The 25,984-nt window shown below is 41.6% G+C and overlaps 1 pseudogene; it reads right to left on the bottom strand.

Moving 5' to 3' along the window:
• Window positions 1-7,310: 7,310 nt before the first annotated feature.
• LOC101130135 (small ribosomal subunit protein eS4-like) lies at window positions 7,311-13,125 on the bottom strand (annotated as a pseudogene).
• Window positions 13,126-25,984: the final 12,859 nt, after the last annotated feature.

Consider the following 25,984-nt stretch of genomic DNA (forward strand, 5'->3'; position numbering starts at 1 on the left):
AGGGAGGAAAGAAATTAAAAGAAAGAAAATAGGAGAGAAATTTTAAAAGAATTAGATCAACTAGGGTTGGAAACTATCAAAAAAACAATGCAAGAACAAATTCCAAAACTAAAGACAATGAGTTGCCAAGCCAAAATGTCTCCCTGAGAAACCAGCACAATTAATGAAACAATACTTACTCCAAGGTTCATCTCTATAAAATTTCAGAACTCCAAGGATTAAAAGAAAATTCTAAGAAAAACAGGTCACATAGACAGAAAAAGCCGAATGGTATTGGACTTCTTAATAGCACCATTGGCTTCCATTATTGCTATTGAGAAGTCAGCTGTCCGTCTAAATTCTGTTGTTTTTATGCAATCTGCCTTTACTCCCTGGATATTTTTAAGATTTTACAGATCTCTTCATATTGAATTATCTGTTATTTCATCATGAAGGATCTCAAGTGGAGTTTTATTTTGTTTTGTCCTGTTCTCTATCCTACTTGGGATTCATTATGATTCCTGAATGTGAAGTTTCATTTTTTTTCATGAGTTCTAGAAAATTCTAGTATATAGCTCTGCCATTTTTCTTTTGGATACTGCTTCTTTTTCATTCTATTTATTCTCTTTTTCTAGAATTCCAATGAAATGTATATTAGGCATTCTTATCCTATCCTTTATGTCTTTTAGCCTGTGCTTCGTATTTCCTATCTCCTTGTTTCTCTATACTGGATTCTGGATAGCTGAGCTCTGCTTTCCTGTTTGCTAGTTCTCTATTCAGCTATGTATAATCTGCTGTTTAACCATGAGGTTCTTAGTTCAATGTGGTTTTTTTTTCATTTTTAGAAGTTCTATTTGAATATTTTTCAAAACTACCTGATTTTTTTCTTAGTTTACAATTCTGTTTCCTTTTTTTATTTCTTTCAACATGAAAGCACATTTATTTTATATTCTATGTCTTAAAATTTATAGTATCTGAAGTCTTTGGGGAACTAATTTCTACTCTTTGTTGTTTCTGCTAATTTTCATTTGCAATGGCATGTTTGCTTGTGTTTTTCTTGATTTTTCAATATCAGCTTATGTTCATCAGGACTTTTCTGTGGGGATTTCATGAGGCCTGGCTTGGGAGTGCATTCCTCCAGAGAAGATCTGCATTTACTTCTTTCAGGTACCTGAAGATATTCCCAATCCAGGACCACTTTACATTAATTTCTTGGCTTGAGGGTTATGGACTGTGCCAGTGCCATAAATTAGAATGTCACACCTTATGAAGGCTGGTCTGAATTCTAAATTATCAGGAGAAGTTTCTTTTTCTAATTCTGCCCAGGGTCCAAGCTGAAAAAACCACATTTCCTTACTGGATCATCTCTTTTAACTGCACAGATGTGTCTCTAGATCAACACTGTTCAAACCTTTCAACTTTCACAGGCCAAGGCCCTTGCACCCCGCAGGTAAAACTCAAGACTCCAGGTGGTGGGAAATTACCAGGAAACCTTAGATAGCCACTTTGTGACAAAAAGGTTTTGGGATATCTAGTCTATCATATTGTCAGAAATGGAAATAACCAATCCTTCTTTTCACTTCCTCTAGATTTTGAGTGTAGAACTGCTGAGTGAATCTAAGTGAGACAAAATCCTTTTCCCACACAGGAAAATACAATTTGGCATTTGGAAAAAGGAAATTGGGCCACCATCTTTTTCTTAGATTAGAGGAATCTAATTAAACTACTATCTCTTGTAATCAAGAAACATTTACCTGAAGTTCAACAATTTCTACCATTTCATTTTGTTATATTTTGAACATTACATTCAAGCAAAATTACATAATTTTTAATAAACTTTATTTTCTAGAACAGTTTTACGTTCATAGCAAAATTGAGAGGAAGGTACAGAGATTTCCTATATACCCTCTACCCCCACACACACACAGCCTCCCCTATTGTCAACATCTCCTACCAGTGTGGTACATTTGCTATAACTGACGAACCCACATTGAAACAGTATTGTTGCCTGGAGTCCATAGTTTACATTAGGGTTCATTGTTGATCTTGTACATTCTATAAATTTGGGCAAATGTGTAATGACATACATCCACAATTGTAGTATTATACTAAATAGTTCCATTGCCCTAAAAATCCTCTGTGCTCTGCCTATTCATCTTTCTGTCCTTACTAACCCCTGGAAACCACTGACTTGTTTACTGTCTCCATAGTTTTGCCCTTTTCAAAATGTCATGTAGTTGGAATCATGTAGTATGTAGCCTTTTCAGATTGGCTTATTTTACTTAGTAATATGCATTTAAGCTTCCTCCAGGTCTATTCATGGCTTGGTAGCTCATTTCTTTTTAGTGCTGAATAATATTCCATTGTCTGGATGTACCAATCTATAAAGACTGAAAGAGATGCCTACTTCTTCAATTGCACAGACACCAGCGCAAGGCCACAAGGAGCACAAGTAATCAGGGAAACATAATACCACCAAAGGAACAACATAAAGCACCAGTAACCAATCCTTTAAAAATGGAGATCTATGAACTGCCTGATAATTCAAAATAATCACTTAAAGAAACTCAGTAAGCTGCAGATAATACAGATAGACAACTAAACAAAATCAGAAAAACAGACTTAGAAGCTTAACAAATAGAATAGAAGCCATAGAAAAGAACCAGTAAGAAATTCTGGGCCTAAAGAACACATGACTGAACTGAAAAATTTCATGTAGAGTTTCAACAGCAGACTTGGTCAAGTAGAAGAATATATGCAAATAAATAAATGTAATACACACATTAACAGAATAAAGGATGAAATCACATGATTATCTCAAAAGATGCAGAAAAAGCATCTGGCAAAATTCAACATCACTTCATAATTAAAAACTCTTAACAGATTAGGTGAAGAAGGAATATACCTCAACATGATAAAAGCCATATGTGCCAAGCCCACAGCTAACAACATACTCGATGGCGGAAAGCTAAAAGGTTTTCTTCTAAGATCTGGAATAAGACAAGGATGCCAATTCAATTTAATAAAGGCATTCAAATAAGAAAGGAAGAAGGAAAATTGGCTCTGTTGAAGAGGTTGCATACAGAAAATTCTAAAGACTCCACCAAAACATGTTTAGGACTAATAAATGAATTCAGTGAGGTTGTGGGATACAAAATAAACACAGAACAATCAGTAGTATTTATATACACTAACATCAAACTATCCAAAAAGAAATCAAGAAATGATCCCATTTATAATAGCAATAAAAACATAAGATTCTTTTTTTTTTTTTTTTTTTTTTGAGATGGAGTCTTGCTCTATCGCCCAGGCTGGAGTACAGTGGCGCAATATCGGCTCACCAAAACCTCTGCCTCCCGAGTTCAAGCAATTCTCCTGCCTCAGCCTCCTGAGTAGCTGGGATTACAGGCATGAGCCATCATGCCCAGCTAATTTTTATATTTTTAGTAGAGACGGGGTTTCACCATGTTGGCCAGGCTGGTGTCAAACTCCTGACCTCAGGTGATTCACTGCCTCAGTCTCCCAAAGTGCTAGGATTACAAGCGTGAGCCACTGTGCCCGGCCAAAAAATATAAGATTCTTAAGAATAAGTTTAACCAGGGAGGTGAAACATCTGTACACTGAAAATGATAAAACATTGATTAAAGAAATTGAAGAGGAAACAAGCAAGTGAAAAGATATCCTATGTTCAATAATTGGAACAATTAATATTGTTACAATGTCCATAATACCAAAGCTGTCTACAGATTCAGTGCAATTCCTATCAAAATTCCATTGGCAATTTTCAAAGAGAAAAAATATTAAAATTCATATAGAACTGCAATAGACCCCAAATAGACAAAGCAATCTTGAGGTAAAAAGAACAGAGCTAGAGCAAGAACACTACCTGACTTCAAAATATACTACAAAGCTACAGTAATTAAAACAGCATGGTAGTGGCATAAAAACAGACACACAGACACAGAGGAACAGAATAGAGAGCCCAGAAATAAACCTACACATTTATGGTCAATGGATTTTTGACAAAGATACCAAGAACACGTAATGGAGAAAGGGCAATCTCTTCAACAAATGGTGCTAGAAAACTGAATATCTACATGCAGAAGAATAAAACTGAACCCTCATCTCACACAATTACAAAAATCAACTCAAAATGGACTAAAGATTTAAACATGGACCTGAAACTGTAACACTACTAGAAGAAACATAGGGAGAAATATCCTTGACGTTGGTGTGGGCAATGATTTCCTGGATATAATCCCCAAAACAAAGGCAACAAAAGCAAAAAATAGACAAACAAGATGACATCAAACTAAACACTTCTGCACAGAAGAGGAAATAGTCAAAGAGTGAAGCAACATCCTACAAATGAGGAGAAAATATTTGCAAACCACACATCTGATAAGGAGTTGATATCCATGCTATATAAGGAACTCAAATAACTCAAAAGCAATAAAACAAATAACCTGATTAAAAAATGGGCAAAGGATCTGAATAGATATTTCTCAGAAGAAGACATACAATGGCCAACAAGTGTATGAAAAATGCTCAACACAACTAATCGTCAGGGAAGTGCAAATTAAAAGCGCAACGAGATATCACCTTAACATCTGCTAGAATGGCTGCTATCAAAAGACAAAAGATAATGAATGTTGGTGAGGACGTGGAGAAAGGAAACTCTTGCACACTGTTGGTAGGAATGTAAATTAGTACAGACATGACGGAAAACAGGACGGACAGTCCTCAAAAACTTAAAATAGAGTTGTTGTATGATCCAGCAATCCTACTACTGGGTATATATCCAAAGGAAATGAAATCCGTATGTCAAAGAGATATCACACACTGCCATGTTTACTGCAGCATTATTCACAAAAGCTGAGATATGGAATCAATCTAAGTGTCCCTCAAAAGATAAATGGATAAAGAAAATGTGGGGTGTGTGTGTGTGTGTGTGTGTGTGTGTGTGTGTATACATACAATGAAATTCTATTCAGCCTTTAAAAGGAAAAAAATCATGCCATTTGCAACATTGTGGATAACCTGGAGGACATTATGCCAAGTGAAATAAGCCAGGCACAGAAAGGCAAACACTACATGATCCCACTTATACATGTGGAACTCATAAAAGCAGAGGATAGAATGGTGGTTCCCGGGTTGGGGTGGGGCAGGGGGATGAGGACATGTCAGTCAAAGAGTACAAAGTTTCACCTAGACAGGACGAATAACCCCTGGAGAGTTAATGCAAGAATGGTGACTATAGTTAACAGTAATGGATTGTATACTTGAAAATCCTTAAGAGCATAGATCTTACATGTTTTCACCACAAAAAAAATTGCATGATAACTAAGTGAAGAATGAATATGTTAATTAGCTAATTGTGTTAATCATTTCTCAACGTGTGTATATACACTTATTTATATATAGCAAAATATCATGTCGTATACTGTAAATATATACAATTTTTATTTATCAATTATACCTCAACAAGCTGGAAGAAACAAATGAAGTTAATTCTCTTAAAAAATAACATCTCCTCTTGCCAGGCATGGTAGTTCACACCTGTAATCCCAGCACTATGGGAGTCCAAGGCAGGAGGATCGCTTGAGACCAGGAGTTCGAGACCAGCCTGGGCAACATGGCAAAACCCTGTCTCTACAAAAAATACAAAAATTAGCCAGGTGTGGTGTTGCACTCCTGTTGTCCTAGCTACTCAGGAGGTTGAGGTGGGAGGATTGCCTGAGCCCAGGAGACAGAGGATGCAATGAGCCGAGATCGCACCACTGCATTCCAGCCTGGGCGATAGAGCAAGACTCTCTCTCAAAAAAAAAAAAAAAATCCTCTTAAAATGATAGTTTTATGTATCTACCTATGTATGTATGTATGTACCTATGTATTTACCTTCACTTTCTTCCTAAACCTCACTAAAATTATAGTAAAGTTATTTTCTCAAAAAAATAAAGAAATATCACCATAAACCTCAAGACGAGAAAAAAATAACAACACATTTTTAGAAACTGGAAAGCAAATGAAGAATGACTTTGCAGATACAAGAATCCAAATCTTGACCCGAGAACTTACCTAATATACACCACGCTGCCCTCCAAATCCTTCCATCTGTGCAAATCCCATTCACGAAGGCTTCCTTCTTTTCAACATTAGCAAGATTCCAACCCACCCTCAATTCATTTTAAAATCCTGCCTCCATGACCCCAATAATAATAACAAACCTTTACCTACAGAACATTTGCAAAGTGCCCCCGTGTAATGACAAGCCTTTTTAAAAAACAAAAAAACACAAAAACAGGATCTCACTGTGTTGCCCAGGCTGGAGTGCAGTGGCATGATCTCAGCTGACTGCAACCTCTGCCTCCTGGGCTCAAGCGATCCTCCCATGTCAGTTTCCTGAGTAGCTAGGACTACAGGTGCATGCCACCACGCCCAGTTAATTTTTTTTTTTTTTTAAGAGACAGGGTTTTGCCATTTTGGCCAAGCTGGTCTTGAACTCCTGGGCTCAAGTGATCCTCCCTCCTTGGCCACCAAAAGTGCTGGGATTACAGGTGTGAGCCACCATGCCTAGCCATCAATCCTTTTTTTAATGGATTGGCTTTAGCATTTGATGGTTCTCAGACAAGATCAGGCGCATTCAGGGTGGTATGGCCATAGACTATTTGATGGTTCTCAAATTGTTTCTTATTGTTCAATATTATTTCTCCAGTTTGAGTGTAAATGTCTTAAGAAATGAATTTCCATTTTATCCAGCACTAAACTTTTTCACAGCAACAGACTCCAAAGAGGTAATCAGTAAGTACCCGCAGTTCCTGAAGATGCATCTACTGATAATCATTACAGCCAACTAACTAGTGTCCAATTAGCAGTCAAAAATAACAGTAGCAAGTCTCTGTAGCCATTTTTAAGCCTTGCCTCCAAAAAATATGCCATTTGTCATGTATGACAGCAGGTGGCATATCAGAGACCCATCTTTCCACGTACTGCAGGGTGACCTGCCTGGTTTAGCATTTAGCAATCAGACTTTTTTATAGCAATAAACCCCATGCTGAGTAGGCAACAGATGAAAAAAAAAAAGATGCCTTTTATGGCACTTCATGATAATGGCTTTATTGCCAAAAGCCGTATTAGCAGAAGATGAAAGATTCGATTTATAATCTCCTGAATGTCTGGATGTTCAGCCTTTTTCTGCCCAAGAAGAGATCAGTGCCCGTGGAAGATGTATTTGAAGGACAATCCACAGTCTATTCCGCTCTGCCGAGAAAGAGTCCACATTCTTTTCCCTTTCAAGCCAAAAGGAAGCAAAAATAACCAAATGAATGAGTTCATGCCGCTCTGAACTTCAGCGCCAGAGTGAAGCGTTGAGATTTAGGACCACCCGACTCCTTGTGACGATCTAAAAGTCGCTTAGAACAATTCACAGCAATGTCAGAAAAAACTTCCTGCTTTTTGAGACAACAAAACCAGATGGAAAACTGCTAAAATGGCTCAAGTATGTGGCACTTCTATAATGTTTATGTGGCTCTTGTAAAAAAGCAGCTTTAATTGACTTTTTTGCTTCCCATGTCCTAGTTCTGTCAAAATCTCTTCTGGTTTTGGGGGGGACTTAAATGAGAGAACACACCATTCAGAATATACTGTTAATTACTATAATTCAGAAACAATGTCCTCCTTCTCTGGTCCTTGCCAAAAAGCCAAGGGAGAAAGGCAGCAGAAGGGAAAATTTAAAATAAAGCACATTTCTAAAGATGGCATTGAAAACAAAGCCAACAGTGGAATTGCACTGGCAAGAAATTTCACTGGGCCGGGCACGGTGGCTCATGCCTGTAATCCCAGCACTTTGTGAGGCCAAGGCAGGCAAACTGGCTTGAGTCCAGGAGTTCAAGACCAGCCTGGGCAACATGGTGAGACCTAGTCTCTATAAAAAATACAAAAAATTTAGCCGGGTATGGTGGCTCATGCCTGTGGTCCCAGCTACTCAAGAGGCTGAGGTGGGAAGATGGCTTAATCCAGGGAGTTCAAGGCTGCAGTGAGCTGAGATTGCGGCACTGCACTCCAGCCTGGGCAACAGAGCAAGACCCTATCTCAAAAACAAAAAAAAAAGGAAAAGAAAGAAAGAAAATTTCACTGGGTGGCCTACAGGAGCACCCACCCCTTTGTGTGACCTACAGAATACCACTCAACATCTCTGTTTCATATCATCTTCATATAAATAAGGAAGTTAATACACTTCTACCTCAAATACCAAATATCAGTGCTGAAGGAGAACTTGATACCTTATTTACTTACCTTATTCTCTACATGAAGTATCTCAAAAGGTGTTGTGCAAATAAGTGCTATTCTTCTCATCCTTAGAAGGTATAGGTAATGGATTTAAAAAACACACAAAGAGATAAAAACTCTTTCACTTTCTTTATGAACAAATTTGACCTAGGGTTAACTTTTTAGTCCTGTTCCCCTGGAAACCTGATAAAGGTGGAATGTCGGCTGTGTCACCAGGCTGTCCTTAGATGGCAGAAGGAGGTAAAGAGATGAGCCCATGGAAGACCGAGTAAGTAGTGCTAAGTATGGCTGATTTGGGGCCATGGGTCTGGCTAGACCTCAGAAAACCCCCAAGATGGAAGCTTAATAGAACAAAATCAGTGTATAGATTTAAATTATGGGTATATTTTAGTCATTTTATCATTACTGTTTTCTCTTTTTTCACCTTCTTTATTTAAAAAAAAATTATTTAAAAGTCACCACCACCAAAGTCAAGAAACAAATAAGACAGGCATGGTGGCTCCCATCTATAATCCCAGCACTTTGGGAGGCCGAGGGGGGAGGATCGCTTGAACCCAGGAATTTGACACCAGCCTGGGCAATATGGTGAAACCACGTCTCTACAAAAAAAATACAAACATTACCCAGCGCCTGTAGTCCCAGCTACCCAGGAGGCTGAGGTGGGAGAATCACTTGAGCCCAGGAAGTCGAGGCTGCAGTGAGCCAAGATTGCACCACTGCGCTCCAGCCTGGGCAATGGAGTGAGACTCTGTTAAAAAAAAAAAAAAAAGATAGAAAGAAGAAAGAAAGAAAGAGAGAGAGAGAAAAAGAAACAGTCAAACCAGCCCACCCCAAAATCCCTCCATGTTCCTTATCCCAATGTCAACCCCTCCCACTCCCCTAAAGGAATGAAAGAAATGACCATCCTGGCTTTTTATAATGATCACTTCCTTGCTTTTTTGAGGGAGAAGGGGGTGATTTTATCCTTAGGTATGCACCCTAGACACTATAGTCTTGCCATTTTTTAAAACGTTGATGTGTATTTTAGGTGTCTCCTCATTTTGCAGGATCCCTCCATCCCTTTCTTTTTACTGTAATTTATCTGTTGAAAACCCTGGGGCCTTTGACTTGTAGTTTTTCACAGTCTGGCTTTGCTGATTGATACTGTTGGTATAATTCAACATATTCCTCTGTATTTCTTGCAAATTGGCAGCTGGTTCTAGAGGTTGGATCAGACTCAGGTTCAGTCCCTTTAGAAATACCATAGGTGGTGGTGAGTTCTTTCATTAGAAAACAAATAAAATCCGACGATTTTTCTTTTTGTGACATGAGCAGCTGTTAATGCACAATGCCTAAATCCATTAAAATGTGATATTCTAATTCTGCCATTTCTTTTTTATTCATTAGTTAGAATATTTTTATAATTAAATACACTCCCTCTTCTACCTCTGGTTGCTATTGGCCCAGATCACCTAGGAAAGACAGGATGAATGCTTGAATCTTTCCCTTTATTTACTAATTTTAAGATCATGGAGGCTCACACCTGTAATCCCAGAACTTTGGGAGGCCAAGGTGGGCAGATCACTTGAGCCCAGGAGTAGAGGACCAGCCTAAGCAACATGGTGAAACCCCGTCTCTACAAAAAATACTAAAGTTAGCCAGGTGTGGTGGTGCACGCACATAGTCCCGGCTACTCGGGAGGCTGAGGTGGGAGAATCCCTTGAGCCCATGAGGCGAAGGCTGCAATGAGCTGAGATCGCACCACTGCACTTCAGCCTGGGTGACAGAGTGAGACCCCGCCTCAAAAAAAAAAGATCATGTATTGGATTCCTGTTGTCCTCCGAAGGAGACTAATCCAGTTTTATTTTTAAATCATAATAATCTGTGGATTTAAACATATTTTGATGTTTTGATATATTATAAATATTTCTCTTATTTTAGCTCACATGGTCCCAACTTTGGCAATAGAGATCTTTTCCAAATTAACTCCCGAGTCCTTTTGACATGATCTTAAAGTCTCTGCTAACTTCCTCACTATTTACTATAATAAAATGTTCCTGTTTTATTTTGTGCATCTGCTTGCTTTCTTTTTTCTTTCTTTCTTTCTTTCTTTTTTTCTTTTTCTTTCTTTCTTTCATTTTTTGTTTTTGTTTTTGCTTTTTTTTTAGACAGGGTATCACTCTGTCATCCAGGCTGGAGTGCAGTGGTGTTATCATAGCTCACTGCAGCCTCGACCCGCTGGGCTCAAGACACCCTCCCACCTCAGCCTCAGATCTTCTTTGCCCATCTGCAAAACATTTGTAACTTCTTCTAGAATTTCATCTCTTTCCTCCTTTATTTTTCACATTTTTCTCCTTTCAACTATTTTAAAGACATTATCTGTTGTTCTATTTGCATGTATATTCCTCCTAGTTTAGTCTTTATTTCTGAATCTTTTTTCTTCTATTTTTAGGGGTTTTTCTCAGTTCCATAAGCTTTCCTGCTGGTCTAATTCTGACTTATGTTGTTCTTGCATGTCTTATAGTAGCTGGGACTATATAGTCCTGAGTAGCTGGGACTACAAGGCACATGCCATCACTCCTGGCTAATCTTCTTTTTTTTTTTTTTTTCTGTAGAGATGGGGTCTCTCTGTGTTCCCCAGGCTGGTCTCAAACTCCTGGGCTCAAGGGATCCTCCTGCCCCAGGCTCCCAAAGTGCTGGGATCACAGGTGTGAGCCGCCCTGACTGGCCCCATTTTGGACATTTTCTACCCCAGATCTGGAATCAGCCATTTATCCAAGAGCTCTGATTTCTTTTAGTGGGAAATGGTATTTTAAAACTAAAATCTGGGCACGAGAGATGCGCATTGCTAGGTCTTTTCATTAGTCAGAACAAGAAATATACATACACACACATATACATATATACACATACATACACATAATATTTTTTAAATAAAATACCTCGAGTTATATTGATAACTTGTCATCTAAATCAAAGTTTTTTAACATCTCTTCTGAATTACATATATGTTTCTTTTCTGCCATACTGGGAACCCCAGTTCTTTAAAACACAAAAGATAATATAGTTAGAATATCTCATAATTTTCTTGGAAGCAACAGTTCAATGATATTAATACAGCCACCCCAACCTTAAGGGGGTGCTAACCTGGGAAGAACTGGTGTTATCACCGACAGAAAGAGGCACCCTGGATGTTTTGACGTGGTTCACATGAAAGATGCCAACAGCAACAGCTTTGCCACCCAGCTTTCCAACATTTTTGTTATTGGCAAGGGCAGCAAACCATGGATTTCTCTTCCCCGAGGAAAGGGTGTCCGCCATTCAAACCATTGCTAAAGGGAGAGATGAGACTGTGGCCAGAGCAGTGGGTGAAATGGTCTCTGGGTGACATGTTAGATCTTTGTACATAATTAAAAATAACATGGCATGATTAATTTTTTAAAAGGCTTTAACTGAAAACAGTTAAAAATGTTTTTGCATATGACTGCTCCTGTCTCCCCCTATTGTTTTAAAGCTGTGCTAAATTTACAGTGTCAGAACATATAGCCAACATACAGCCACTACAAGCCATACTCTTTCTTTCTTCCTCTCATTTAGTCCAAGGTCTATAAGTAACTTATTCTATTGTCTATCTAGTCTTTTGGGTTGTCTGAAGATTTTTTTTTTCTTGTAGATTCCTCAAGAAAGGTTCACGGAAGCACTATTTTCTGAGTTCCTGCAGATTGATAATAGTAATCTTTATACTTAAAAATCAGTTTTCCTGGATATGACATCTTTGCCTCTCATTTTATTTCCTTGAGTATCTTAAACATATTTCTCCATTTTTTTCTGGCATAAAATATTGCTGTGAAAAAAATCTGAAAATAATTTAATTGACTTTCTCTTCTAAGTCACTTGCTCATCTTGCTGCAATAAGCAAATGATTTTTTTTTCTTTCTAGTTCAATTATTTGACTAGAATATGTCTAAGTGTTGATCATTTTGAGTTATCCATTCCAGGATCGATATTCTCAAGTACATGGTGAGCTCTTTCTTTTTTTTTCATTAATCATTCCATGTTATTTTTAATTACATGCCAAGATCTAGCATGTTACCCAGAGACCACTTCACCATTGCTCTGTTTTACCCACTGTTTCACCCACCATTTCACCCACCACCAGTCTCTTGTCTCTCCCTTCAGCAATGGTGAGGTGGATACCCTTTCCTTGGGGAAGAGAAATCCATGGTTTGTTGCCCTTGCCAGTAACAAAAATGTTGGAAAGCCAAGTGGCAAATCTGTTGCCATTGGCATCTTTCACATGAACCACATCAAAAGATCCACGGTGCTTCTTTCTGTTGGTGATCACACCAATTCTTCCCAGGTTAGTATCTCCAATCACCATACACAGGTTACCAGTGTCAAACTTGATGAAATCAGTGATCTTGCAAGTCTCCAAATCAATCTAAACAGTGTCATTCACCTTGACGAGGGAATCAGGGTAGTGGATGGTGTGAGCATTGTGGAACCAGGTGAGGGATTCCTTTTGTGCCCACAAAGATTTTTCTTACTTTGCACAACTTGTACTTGGCCTCCTCCAGTGTAATACAATGTACAGCAAAGCGACCATTGATGCCACAGATGAGACAGAAATTCTCTCCCATCTTGTGAATGCTGATGACATCCATGAATCCAGCGGGGTAGGTTATATCAATTTGGACCTTGCCATCCATCTTAATGAATGGCTGAATGCAAATCTTTACTTTGTCTCCTATGAGGGTATACTTAAGTCTGTTCCTTAGGAAAATATTAGGAGAGACACTCTCTCAGCTTGTGGGGACTGGTGGTTGGACAAGGAGCAAACACACTAGTCAATTCATCCAGCATCCAATGCTGTGGAGCTGCTACCCGCTTCAGATGCTTCCTAAGACCACGAGCCACGACTGTATTAGGCATGGAAAGAGCATGGTGAGCTCTTTCAACATGCAATTCCAAATATTTTTCATTTCAGGAAACTTTTCTGAAAATGTAGTTTTCAGTGTTTGTTTTCTATCCTTGCCTTGGTTTTCTTCTTCAGGGACTCTTATTACGTAGGTGTTGGATCTTCTTTGCCTATCTGCAAAACATTTGCAACTTCTTCTAGAATTTCATCTCTTTCCTCCTTTATTTTTCACATTTTTCTCCTTCCAACTATTTTAAAGACATTATCTGTTGTTCTATTTGCATGTATATTCCTCCTAGTTTAGTCTTTATTTCTGAATTTTTTTTCTTCTATTTTTAGGGGTTTTTCTCAGTTCCATAAGCTTTCCTGCTGGTCTAATTCTGACTTATGTTGTTCTTGCATGTCTTATATAATTTTCTCAGTGTCTTTTACCTTCTTTTGAATGAGAAGATTACAGTGTTGATTTGGTTTGCGAGCTTGTCTTTCTATGTATTTTCTCTGTCTGAAAAAATGTTACTCTGCTCTTTAATCTCTTTTTAAAAATAATAACTTGGTATGGGATTTGACCTCAATTGCTTGCTCATTTTTATGTAAAATTAATTTTCCTGAAATTTTAGAAGAAGGAGTGCCTCCAGGTAGCTTTTCTAATTTCACAGAATCCCCACTTCACTTATGCTGTCTCCTCCAAAATTTGGAGGTTTGCTTTTTGAGATATGCTGGCTCTGTGCCCCTCCAGCTTTTTCATCTGGACCTTCTCCTTCCTTCATCTTTATTGGCCCTGCTCTGCTCAATTCAATTTCTATTCCCAGAAGTTGCTTCTCAGTGTGGGAGCCTATCCTGAAAGGTACAATTTCAGAGCGTCCATGGGAGTCTCCTCCAGGCCCTTGAGATCTTACTCCAGGCAGCCTGTGCTCGTCCATGATAAGAGAGGACAAAACCCCTCCCGATTTCAGTGACTATTCCCAGATTGGTCCACTGCACTTTCCAGTTAACACCTGTTTGCTCTTTAAGGATGCTGCTATTCTCCAGTCTGTCAAATACCCCATTAGTTCCCTCTGCATTCTTCCACATAGACACTGATACTCTAAAGGTCTTGTGGCTGTTGTTGGTTTGTCTTTGCCATTTTTGTTTTGAGGTTTCTGGGAATACCTTGTAATTAGTTTTGTTGTAAATGTCATCCATGTGTTTTTGGTTGGCCACTAGTGCTCTATTTTATTTACAAATTTGTAAAAAGTAGAAAGCTCTGCCACCATCTTCCCAGAATTCCTTATTTTTATTTTTAATTTAATATGATCATGCAAACAGCTAATAAGAACACCAGATAACAAGATGAACACTTAGCATTGTGTTACAATTGCTTACAGTATTCAGTGCAGTAACAGGCTGTACAGATTTATAGCCTAGGAGAATAGACTAAACCATATAGCCTAGGTATGTAGTAGGCTGTACCACCTAGGTTAGTGTAAGTGTGCTCTATGATGTTCACCCAATGACAAAATTTATGGTACCATAAATTTATGCATTTATGGTATCAACACAAGAAGTTGGAGTGAACCTAAAATCCCCAGGTATTATAATAGGTATCTAAAAACTGTTCTGACAATTTTATAAAAAACTCAATGTGTGTTTTTTCATGCATTTAATTTCTAGATTTGCTTCAGTGTCCCTGTGAGAGGCTCACATTTATCTTTCCTTTATGCCTTAACTCCATTGCCTGTGTAATGAGGATAATATTTTTAATATTAGAAAGATACAATTTTTATTCCCTTGTAGTCATATTCCACCAAATAGGTAAAGCTGTGATTCGGAGTACCAGGCAAGGAATCAGTCACAGCCAAGAACAGATGGATCCCTATTCAGCTTTCCATCTCAAAACTGGCTTTTTGGGAGGCCACAACAAGACCAACGCCCTTAAGGCTGAGTTTTCTTGAAAAAGAAAGGCCCCTCCCATCTCCAAACCCAAAGTTCCTCTATAAATATTTATAATCCAAGCTGGGAGGACTTACCCTAGAGAAGACTACTTCTTGCGACAGAGAAGACTCAACCTGTGACACAAGGGACATTTCCACTGGATAAGAAAGAAAGAATTCTTGGCACTAGGGGTATAAGAGAAATTCAGAAGGGACCCATCTTGATCCAGGTTCACATGAACGCACGGCCTGTGGCAGGTGTTCATCTGTGATCACAGTTGGCAGATGTGCAGGCAGGTTGGCCACCACCTCAGATGCATGTGGCTCAATCCTATGGGACCACCCAAGGAGCTTGATGAAATGTGTCTTGGAACCACGTCACCACCACCACAGGGAAGAAAAGGGGTGGCGTTTACCCATCAGCCTCCATGAGTTAAGGGTTTCCCTAGGGGTATTACCTCCCCTACATTTCCAGGTTGCACATGTGTGAGTGCTGAATGGGGACACATGGGAATCCCATGTCCCAGCATCAGAGGTTCCAAGGCAGGAATCAGGAGGCTGCAGGGAGGTACTGACAGGTTTCACCTGTGCAGTACTGGTCACTGCTGCAGCAATGTCTAAAAGAAGAGTTGAGTACACAGGCAGTGCCCAATATAGGACCCAGTGAAGTTCTTATAATAGAGAAAGCAAATATTTTAATCAGATGTTCTACCTTTCATTACAATGTGATTGTGACGGTCAATATTGAAAGTCAACTTGATTGGATTGAAAGATGCAAAGTATTGTTCCTGGGTGTGTCTATGAGGGTGTTGCCAAAGGAGATGAACATTTTTGTCAGTGGACTGGGAAAGGCAGACGCACCCCCTATCTGGGTGGGTACAATCTAATCAGCTGCCAGCATGGCCAGAATAAAAAGCAGGTGGAAGAACATGGAAAGACTAGACTGGCTGAGTCTTCTGGCCTCCATCTTTCTCCCATGCTGGATGCTTCCTGCCCTCGAACATCAGACTCCAAGTCCTTCAGCTTCTAGTCTCTTGGACCATCGACCACAGATTGAAGGCTGCACTGTCGGCTTCCCTACTTTCGAGGTTTTGGAACTTGGACTGGCTTCCTTGCTCCTCAGCTTGCAGACGGCCTATTGTGGGACCTCATTTTGTGATCATGTGAGTCAATACTCCTTAATAAACTCCCCATTATATACACATCTATCCTATTAGTTCTGTCCCTCTAGAGAACCCTGACTAATACAGTGATTAATCACTTTCTGTAAGAAGTGAAGGTATGTACAGAGTCTGACACTAGATTTTCACTCATTACACATGCAACAAAGAACACATAAAGTCCTATAGACTTTATAAATTTCCTTTATAAATTATCCAGTCTCAGGTATGCCTTTAACAGCAGCGTGAAAAAGGAATAATACAGTTATCTTTTGGTAACTGCACATTTAAGGTGTTAATTTCATCCTTCAATTGACAGTCTGGGGTCTTTGGCTTGGTTGATCATTTCTCCAAGTCATCACTGGGCTTGGGGTCAGGAGGCTCATGCCAGGCTCTAAATGTCAAGTACTTACTGGGTACTGGACAGAGCTCTATGTCCTTGATGTGTTTAACTCATTTAATGCTCCTATCAACCCTATGAGGTAGGTACAATTACTATCTCCATTGTCCAGATGAGGAAATTGGGTAAGTTAAACAACATTAAGCAGCTTACTCAGGTCCCACAGCTAAAGTGGTGTCTTTATTTCCAGCACTTAAAATGTTTCTCGGCCATTCTTGCTCTTAAGGCTGAATGACATGTCTGCCATAACACTTTGTGCTTCTCTTTAATGCTGTCTTCTTTCCTCCCTAAACTTCCCATGGCTTCTAACATTCCCCTTTCCACAAGAGACCCTGACTCCTATCTGAGAAATGACAGCCATTAAACAAAAATAACTACTGTTCTTGGTAATTTGGCCAAGGATGTGTCCCATTGCCTCATGCAAAAGGTGGTACCTTCCAGGTCCGTGGAAGCGCTGGGCTGGTATTGGGTGCTCACGGCCACTCCTGAGCTCTCACCGAATGCAAAGCATGGTGCTCTGCACCAGGTGCTCTGGGAGCTTGGGAAGAAACCATAAACACATGAAGACACAGATAATACCAGCCCACAAATGAGCATGCCAGCAGAGTTCAGGAAGGGAGAAAGCACTGAACTGAATGGGAGGGCTTTCTAGATAACATTTGGACAGATGGGAAAGAGAGGAGACGGCATTTCCAGCAGGGAGACCAACTTCAGAAGAGGCACAGAAGTGGGAATGCAACTGCAATTGCTATTCTGATTCTAGGCTTGGTGGGAAAAAAAAAATTGCTGGCAGAGACTGCCACTAGTGCTAGGAAAAATACGCAACAGTGTACGCCATCAATCAGCAAAGTGTGGCCTTCATGTTGCTTTTTTCTTGAATATAGTTTTTTCTTTAACTACCATGTCTATTCATTTTCAGTCTTCTGTGACTGCCATTAAATAAGACCTAAGAGAGGCATTGTTTTGGACTGAACCCCAACAGAGGCCCCAACCAGACCAAACCAAAATGGAGTCACTTGTGCTGAGTGCCACATCATCAAACTGAAACTTTAAGGAAGCAGGATAATTCCCAAACAGACCAGTTTTCCCTGAAGAACGGGAGATTTGCAGCAACCAATCAGAAAGGGCAGTTAACTCTGCCCTTTAACTCTGCTTTAATCCTTACAAGGAAAGCAAACTTAAAGTAACCCTGTCTTGGCCGGGTGCGGTGGCTCACGCCTATAATCCCAGCACTTTGGGAGGCCAAGACAGGCAGAACGAGGTCAGGAGATTGAGACCATCCTGGCTAACACAGTGAAACCTCGTCTCTATTAAAAATACAAAATATTAGCTGGGCGTGGTGGCAAGCGCCTGTATTCCCAGCTACTCAGGAGGCTGAGGCAGGAGAATGGCATGAACCCGGGAGGCAGAGCTTGCAGTGAGCAGAGATCGCACCACTGCACTCCAGCCTGGGTGACAGAACGAGATTCCGCCTCAAAAAAAAAAAAAAGTAACCCTGTCTTTTTTTTTTTTTTGAAACAGAATCTTGCTCTGTCACCCAGGCTGGAGTGCAATGGTGCGATCTCCACTCACTGCAACCTCCGCCTCCTGGGTTCAAGCGATTCTCCTGCTTCAGCCTCCCGAGTAACTGGGACTACAGGCTCACACCATCACATCCAGCTAATTTTTTTGTTTTTAGTAGAGACAGGGTTTTGCCATGTTAGCCAGATTGGTCTCAAACTCCTGACCTCAAGTGATCCACCCAGCTCGGCCTCCCAAAGTGCTGGGATTACAGGTGTGAGCCACTATGCCTGGCCCCTGTCTTCTTTTTTGTATTGAGCTGTTCCCTTGTTCCTGCTCAAGCTACTTTACAAAAATAAATTGTCCCGCCACGCCTAATGCAGCACCTTTCTATTTTTAAATGGGATGCTGCCCAATTCGTGAATTGATAGTAAAAGCCAATTAGATCATTAAAATCAATTTAATAAAGTTTTTTTATTGACACTGCTTTCCCATTACTACAGGAGAGCTGAGTGAGAGAACATATGGCCCCCAAAGTCTACCTAGCCTTACGGAAAAGGCTTGCTGGCCCCTGGTCTAGAATATCAACCTTCCGAAAGAAAAGCTGCCAAAGCCAACCAGTTGGCACCATGGGTGTAAAATACTCACACCCATTTATCCGAAGTTTACATGAAATTCAAGATACCCAAGCTAATTGCATTCTCAAAAAAAGGTATCAAAGAAGGTAAACTGTAAAAAAAAACTGATACTACAGATTCAAATGTAACTGCTCTCCATATTTCAAAAGATTCTGGAGCACACTCTAATCTGGACAGATTCTATAGATAGGGACTGAGACTCCCAAAGGAGTTGGGATTTTAGTAAGCAAATTCTCTCCTTCATTCATAGCAATAAACACAAAAATGTTCAAAGATCATCTGTATTGTATTTGTTAAGAATATGTTAAATAAAAGAAAATATACACAATCCATTAATGTGAAATAACTTGAAACAAAAATTCAGTTAAAGAATTGGTTTTACAAGGATAAAGATCACCAAGTTAAAATGCATTAATTCCAAGATCATTTTACCAAAAGTATCACTGAGCAAGATGATTCCCCATCTCCCAAAATGATAATTAAAGGAGAATGTGGATGTCCATGTATGCTTAGATATTTATAGGAATGGGGGAAAGACATGGTGGACACACAGATCAGAGGCATGGTAGGAAAAGCCCAGCATTGAAAGACACAGGCCTTGGCTGGGCTCAGTGACTCATACCTGTAATCCCAGCATTTGGGGAGGCCGAGACAGGCAGATCACCTGGGTCAGGAGTTCGAGACTAACCTGGCCAACATGGTGAAATCCCATCTCTTCTTAAAATACAAAAATTAGCTGGGTGTGGTGGCGTGAGCCTGTAATCCCAGCTACTCAGGAGGCTGAGGCAGGAGAATTGCTTGAACTGTAGAGATTGTAGTGAGCTGAGATCACACTACTGCACTCCAGCCTGGGCAACAGATAGAGACTCCACCTCAAAAAAAGAAAAAAAAAAAAGGAAAGAAAGAAAGAAAAAGAAAGACACAGCCTTAGTCATAACTCTGCTGGGAATGAGTCGTGTGTCCAAACACAAGACACTTAGCCACCCTGGGACTCCCCTGCTCCAATGAAGGAATCCTGCTAGATTATCTCTAGGGGTTTTTTCCATTTTGAGATTCATAAAAATTAACAGAACGTAAGAGTCTGTTTTTGAGCAAGGGAAAATTGATTAATTTAATGAATGTAAACAAATAGAATCCTTTCTCAGCTTTCTGATATCTTGTGTTTACAGTATTTAAATAGACTTTGTATACTTGAAAGAATATGATTACTTCATGTAAGACCTAATACTATCTAGGCTTCTAAGAACCTTAATGTGTCGGACGTCTCAGATCAGAAAGAAAACTGTAGAGAACAAGCAAGGAATAAACACAGAAATCCCCTGAGAAGAGTAACGCGGTTAAGAAACAGCCTGTGGCCTTGAGCAGCTGTGTGATCACCCACTAACGGTGCTCACTTTAAGAGCGTGGCACAGAAATGAGGGGACCGCACACATCAACACCCCCTTCCAGCGCTCATCAACAGCAGTAATGAAGGCCGCCCTCCAGGGAGAATTAGAATGAGATTTGGGAAATGGCATCAGACACATAAGAAAAGAACAGGAAACATGTTCAAGAACAGCTCAATGTTGCCAAAAGAGCAAAGATCATAAAATGGGGGTGGGGAGTGGAGAGGGAAGACTGTTTCCTGACTTTCTCCTGACAGAGGAAAACATTCTGGGGGCACAGATCCTGGGGAGTAACAGGAACAAAAACACCCGGGGCTGGTGAGTGTGCGAGGAAGGCGATGGACCCCATGGGTGTTCAGCCAGAAAGCTGGGAGTATGTTCCTACGTGGCCACAAAGCAGGGCCGGGAATCAGACCCCTCCAGGGGCCGTCGGAGAGAGCCATCAGGCTCGGAGATGTGGATAGGGATGCTACTACTCAGGCAGCCGAACGCATAGGAGCGGGTGCGGGAGATCACCCAGAGAGAAGGCGAAGGGTGGGGCCTGGCTGCCTTGAGGGAGGAGAGGCTGCCAAAGATCACCGGGAGAACAAACGCCAGGCCCGGGAGTGACATAGGAGGCAGGACTGGACTCAGGAGGCGGGGCTCAGACATCTAACCAAATGGAAGACCAGCTAAAACAGGGCTGTGTGCAGAAGCACCTTTCCGTAAGACACACCCACCAGTGCGCCATGTCAGTTTATCATTGTCAGGGCAACACTCGGGAGTCACCGCCCCTGTCCATGGCAACAGCCCACTGACTCAGAAGTTACCACCCTATTTCTAGGAATTTCTGCATAATCCACCCCTTAATTTGCATATAATTAAAAGTACATATAGCCGGGTGCGGTGGCTCACGTCTGTAATCCCAGCACTTTGGGAGGCCGAGGTGGGTGGATCACGAGGTCAGAAGACCGCGACCATCCTGGCTAACACGGTGAAACCCCGTCTCTACCAAAAATACAAAAAATTAGCCGGGCATGGTGGCGGGCGCTTGTAATCCCAGCTACTCGGGAGGCTGAGACAGGAGAATGGCAAGAACCTGGGAGGCGGAGCTTGCAGTGAGCCGAGATCACTGCCACTGCACTCCAGTCTGGGCGACAGAGCGACAGAGTGAGACTCTGTCTCAAAAAAAAAATTTTTTTTTGAATGGAATAAATAGGAAATAGAATACCACAGAACACAATAGAAGATGTAAGAGAACATCCAAATAATAAGTATTGCTTCCAGAAACATGTAAGATAAGTGTGTGTGACCTGGAATGCGATAGGAAAAAAGGGTCTCAATTTCACTAGGAAATTGAATGGTGAAGTGCATCAAAAAGTGGGGAAGTCGCCGGGCGCGGTGGCTCGCGCCTGTAATCCCAGCACTTTGGGAGGCCGAGGAGGGCGGATCACGAGGTCAGGAGATCCAGACCATCCCGGCTAACACAGTGAAACCCCGTCTCTACTAAAAAATACAAAAAATTAGCCGGGGGTGGTGGCTGGTGCCTGTAGTCCCAGCCACGCAGGAGGCTGAGGCAGGAGAATGGCCTGAACCCGGGAGGCCGAGCTTGCGGAGAGCCGAGATCACACCACTGCACTCCAACCTGGGCGACAGACCGAGACTCTGTCTCAAAAAAAAAAAAAAAAAGAGTGAGGAAATCACAGACATAAAGGAGAGGCTGGAGAGGATACAGGAGGCAGGGCTGGGGTATGGGTGAAAGAGAGTCAGAGAGAGCAACAGGAACAAAGGAGGAGAGGATAGGGTATTCTTATGGGGTCTTGCTATGTTGACCAGGCTGAATGCTGCTCAAGCAATCCCTCCACGTAGCTGAGACTATAGGCATGCCACCGCTGACCAGGATGGTGCATTCTTATAAGCAATGAGTCCCTCCTTTTTTTGGGGGGGGGGGGGACTGGGGACAGATTCTCTCTCTGTCACCCAGGCTGGAATGCTGGAATGCAGTGGAATGCACCCGGCTAATTTTTGTAATTATAGTAGACAGGGTTTTGCCATGATGGCTAGGCTGCTCTCAAACTCCTGACCTCAAGCGATCCACCTGTCTTGGCCTCCCAAAGTGCTGGGATTACAGGTGCAAGCCACAGCGCCTGGCCTCAGTCCCTACTCTCTTTCTCTTCCTCTCTCACTCCCTCCCCCTTACATCTGCTCCATCATGAAGGCTTGGCCACGAGGCTGCAAGTTAGGAAGATACAATTCAGAATACAAAGTAGAAAGTCAAACATTAGCCCCTTCTAGTTCCAAGGAATTTGAGGGTGAGGGTATGGGAAGGAAAGGAGGGGACTGAAAGATGAGGAGAAAGCAGGGCAGTCAATGGCCTGGAGGATGCAATCAAGGAATGATACTGGGAGGGGCAACTTCACCAGAAGGGCGTGAGGATGCATGCAGGATGCAATGTCCGAATAAGTCAGCAGGTCCCAGTGATGACCGGGCTAAGGTGCATTGGCTGAAGTAGGTAAGGGACAGGTCCATTGGCTAATGTAAGTAAGGGACAAGGTCAATGGAACTTCAAGGTCAAGGTGCTAGACAGATTGTACATGTGCGTCCCAAAGTCCTCCAAGGTGGTTGCAAGGCTAGACGTGCAGACAGATCATGAACCAAGTCCTGGGTGAACAAGGCTCTCAGTGGTCATCTCCCTGATAACAAAATTGCTGCCTTCTGCTGATACAGAACGGGGGCAGGCCTCCAGGAGTGCAGAGGCAGGCTGAGGGTCTGGGTTCTAACTGGCCCTTAGACAGCCTTTCACATAATTTTCCTATTTTTGGACCCACCTTCAACTTCAGTCTGCCTGTTCCTAAGTCTGCTGGGGATTTTGTCAAATAAATTGGGATGCTTTATGGCTTTTCTCCCAGCAGCTTGGAATACAGCTTTCTTGTGTCTGCCAAGTCAGCTACCTCTCACTCAAGTGCTTTCTAGCTTCCAAAATGTTGTCACTATTTTTCTTCTTTCTTGTCCTTTTTGTTCTAATGGATTTTTCTTTTTAAAAGATCATTTTACTCTCGCTTTGGTTGGGTTTCAGGAAGGACCAAAAGTAAACACATGTTGAATCTACCATCTTTACCCCTGAGCTACTTTTATGACTGTAAAAAACCATAGTACTATATTCAGTCCAGGCACGAGGCTCACGCCTATAATCCCAAGCACTTTGGGAAGCCAAAATGGGCAGATTGCTTGTGACCAGGAGTTTGAGCTTGAGCAACAGGGTGAAACATTATCTCCACAAAATACCAAAAAATTAGCCGGACATGATAGCATGCTCCTGTAGTCCTAGGTACTTAGAGGGCTAAGAGGATCACTTGAGCCCGGAGAGGTTGAGGCTGCAGTGAGCTGTGATTGTGCCATTGTACTCCAGCCTGGGCAACAGAGCAAGACCCTGTCTCGCACACATACACACACACACACACACACACACAAAACCAATAATACTATATTCATTTTCACCCACAAAAATATGTGCTCCCTTTGATGTGTGAACAAGGTACCCCAGCCTCCTGCCTCAGGGCAGCCTGTTGGGGTTGGCTAAGGGGTGTTCAGTCACACAGGCAATTTACCCTGAGCCAAGCACATCCTCCCAGCCAGACCCCCACCACCCATGGGACTGTGTCTCTCAATGACAGTTACCACCCCACTGGGAAGAAAATCACCAAACTGTTCTATGAGCCTTGGAGCAGGGTGGAATCCTCATCCATGTAAATCAAAAGTTTTAAAACATCCCTTCACTGTAATGTACACATATGGAACCCAGATACATGATTTAAGAAAATCGTTTCGTAAGAAAATATAATTTCTTCATGATTAAATACAATGCCATCTAGTTACTCCTTCCTAAAGCTTTGATTGCAAAGAGTAGTTTCAGATGTTTCACCATTACATTCAGAAACCAGGAGTGAATTAAGACAGGCAATCACAGAATTGAAGGGCTTCAGAGGTAGAAAGAGCCTTAGCTACGTGGTCAAACAGCCAGCTCTAACCAGGAAAACATGCCACCCAAGGCTTTATAGAAATATGTGTGTTGGGGCCATGCCCAGACCTTGGGGACCGACACACCAAGGACAGGGCCCAGGCATGTACACATTTATGTAACTGCCTAGATGGCTCTGCCAGGTACCAGGCACCCCCAGGAAACCACGCCTCCTGTGTCCTCATAATATCCCTCCACGCACAGGGGCAGAACACTGGCTCTGAGAATTTGTGCAATGCACCAGGTAGGCCTGGCAGAAGAGACACTGAAAGCCAGGCTGACACATGTTCTGGGTATTTTTACAACCTGCTTTATTCTTTCATTTGCTCATTTATTCTTTCAACAGCAATGTGTCAGGATCGTCTATGTCCTAATGATAGCAATATTTATTGAGTGCTTACAATCTGCCTGGTGCGGTTACCACTTTACAGGGGTTATCTCATTTAATCCTCATATTACCAGAAAGGGGTCCCAATCCAGACCTCAAGAGAGGGCTCTCAGATCTTGCCTAAGAAAGAATTCAGGGCGAGTCCATAGAGTAAAGTGAAAGCAAGTTTATTAAGAAAGTAAAGGAATAAAGAATGGCTACTCTAGAGACAGAGCAGCCCCGAGGGCTGCTGGTTGCCCATTTTTATGGTTATTTCTTGATTATATGCTAAATAAAGGGTGGATTATTCATGCCTTCCCTTTTTAGACCATATAGGGTAACTTCCTGACGTTGCCATGGCATTTGTAAACTGACACGGCGCTGGAGGTAGTGCAGCAGTGAAGACGACCAGACGTCACTCTCATCACCATCTTGGTTTTGGTTGGCTTCTTTACTGTAACCTGTTTTATCAGCAAGGTCTTTAAGACCTGTATTTTGTGCCAACCTCCTATCTCATCCTGTGACTTAGAATGCCTTAACTGTCTGGGAATGCACCCTGGTAGGTCTCAGCCTCATTTTACTCAGCCACTATTCAAGATGGAGTTGCTCTGGTTCAAACGCCCCTGACACTCGCAACAGTGTTATGAGGTAGGTACTTTTAATATCCCCACTTTACAGATGAAGAAGAAAGCACAGAGATGTTAGGCAGTATGCTAAGGATGTGTAACCACCCAGCGGGTTCATCTTGCCTGCTGCCCAGATAGAGCTGATTTATCAAACAGGGGAATTGCTATAGAGAAACAATTTAATTCATGCAGCGCTGGCTGAATGGGAGTTTTATTATTACTCAAAGCAGCCTACCTGAAAATTCAGAGGGTAGGGTTTTTCAACTTTGGCAGGCAAGGGAAAGGGCACTGCTGATTGGCTGGGGATGCAATTAGAGGCGTGTGGAAAATGTGTACTGAGTCTGCTTCTGGGTGGGGCCACAGGACTGGTTGGCTGGTCCAGGTCAGAAGTGCAAAAATCTCAAAAAGCCAGTCTTAGGTTCTACAACAGGGATGTTATCTGCAGGAGTAATTGGGAAAGTTGCTATCTTGTGACCTCTGGAATAATGGCTGGTCATCGTTTATGTCTACACCTCAGCTGATCTCGGATTCCTCTCATCCTCCTAACCTGGTGGGCTTTACAGAGGTAGTTTAGCTTTGGGGAAGGGCTATTGCTATTAAACTATAAACTAAATTTCTCCCAAAGTTCGCTTGACCCAAGCCCAGGAATTGCCTAAGGGCAGTTTGGAGGCTGAAGGCAAGATAGGGGTTGGTTAGATCAGATCTCTTTCACTGTCATAATTTTCTCACTGTTATCATTTTTGCAAAGGCAGTTTCAAACACACAGCTAGTAAATGGTGGTGCTCAAAGACAACTCCAGAACCTGGGCTCCCTCCTAACTGCTAGGATCAACTGCC

Source organism: Gorilla gorilla, chromosome 20, assembly GCF_029281585.2.
Source record: "Gorilla gorilla gorilla isolate KB3781 chromosome 20, NHGRI_mGorGor1-v2.1_pri, whole genome shotgun sequence".
Taxonomy (NCBI): Eukaryota; Metazoa; Chordata; class Mammalia; order Primates; family Hominidae; genus Gorilla; species Gorilla gorilla.